General features: G+C 38.8%; 1 non-coding gene across 1 annotated transcript; it reads right to left on the reverse strand.

The window, feature by feature from the left end:
- Positions 1–1,041: 1,041 nt before the first annotated feature.
- LOC141650103 (small nucleolar RNA R71) lies at positions 1,042–1,148 on the reverse strand. The gene has a single exon (XR_012546163.1). It is a non-coding gene; the product is annotated as a small nucleolar RNA R71 (small nucleolar RNA).
- Between the last annotated feature and the right edge of the window lie 398 nt (positions 1,149–1,546).

The following is a 1,546-nucleotide window of genomic DNA, read 5'->3' on the forward strand; positions in this document are numbered from 1 at the left end:
ACTACTCTTCCTGCAGTCAACTGTTCAGCATTCTGGCAGTCTATAGACCATGTAGGTCAGTCTATAGACCAAGTTAGCTGGTAATCCGCTTCTGAAACTCTCGCAAATATATCTTTCAGGCCTTGCTACGCGCACCAAGTTCATTTCCCGAGTCAAATATTCATGTCAAATCCTATGCCAAGCACTTAGGGACGGATTCGGCTCGATTTCCGCTGGATTCTTCACATTTCTGCAATATTACACAAAAACACGAAAGTAGACGGAAATAGGGAAAATAGTAGCATAAACTACATAATTGAGCTCTGAAATGCGTGTGAAATAGGGTGTAAAACATCATATAAATGACACGCATCAGCTTGATTTGATTTTCATTAATTGTTTTTAGTTGTGTCTTTCTTTACCTAGGGAAAGTCAATCTCCTCAAGGTGGTTCTAATTGTTTTCGAGTTGTTTGATATTTTGCATGTCTAGGAGATCACAAGGTAACTTGTTACCCATTGATCTTGAAATTGAAAGAACTTTGACCAACAATAGAAGACTTGCTAGAGGTACTTTAAGAGGTATTGGAGAAATTGTGGACATTCAACCAAATAACATTGAGTTTACCAACCCTTTTGCATGAGAAGGAGAGGATAACCCAATACAAAACCCACCACAAAATCAACCCACAATTCCTAAATTCTCATCACATTCCGTACCAACCGAGGAGAACCTACCAAATGGTACTCCTACACCACAACATTTAACCGGTAATTTCATTGCCAAATCTGCATTCATACAATTAGTTGAGAGAAGTCAATTTGGGGGGATGCCTAGTGAAGACCCTCACTCACATATGGAGACTTTTTGTGACTATTGTGATGCGATTTCTCAAACCGGAGTTACTCAAGACCAAATCCGATGGGTCTTATTTCCTTTTTCTTTGATTGGTACCGTGAAACAATGGTTGAAAAGCCTAGACAAGGCTACTCTAGGTATTGATTCTTGGAAGAAATTGGCACTTGCTTTCTACAAGAAATTCTATCCTCCGGAAAAGACTAACATGTTGAGAGCCCAAATCACCGAGTTCAAACAAAGGGATGAGGAATCTTTGTATGAAGCATGGGAGAGATTCAAGGACACTTGTCGTTCTTGTCCACACCATGGACTTAGCGAGTGGTTCCTTGTACAACAATTTTGGAATGGTCTATATGAAGACTCCCGAAACATCGTCAATATGGGATCCAATGGTATGTTTACCGAAGTTGATGACAATCAAACAACAACAACAACATCAGAGCCTTAATCCCAAAATGATTTGGGGTCGGCTGACATGAATCATCTTTTCGAACCATCCATGGGTGAACGCACTCCTCAAAATGCGAATAAAAAAGGGAAGATGAAAAACAAAAAGGAAGAACGAAAATGTAATGGAAAGTCAAGGTGAACTTAGGGGTTTTAAAATCGAATTCCGTCTTTCTTTTATAAAAACTTAAAATTTAAATCGAGAGAAAAGATTAAAACGATATTTAAAAACCGAAATAGAGTTAAGGATCCGGAATGAACCA

The sequence above is a fragment of the Silene latifolia genome, chromosome 3 (genome assembly GCF_048544455.1).
Source record: "Silene latifolia isolate original U9 population chromosome 3, ASM4854445v1, whole genome shotgun sequence".
In the NCBI taxonomy this organism is placed as follows: domain Eukaryota; kingdom Viridiplantae; phylum Streptophyta; class Magnoliopsida; order Caryophyllales; family Caryophyllaceae; genus Silene; species Silene latifolia.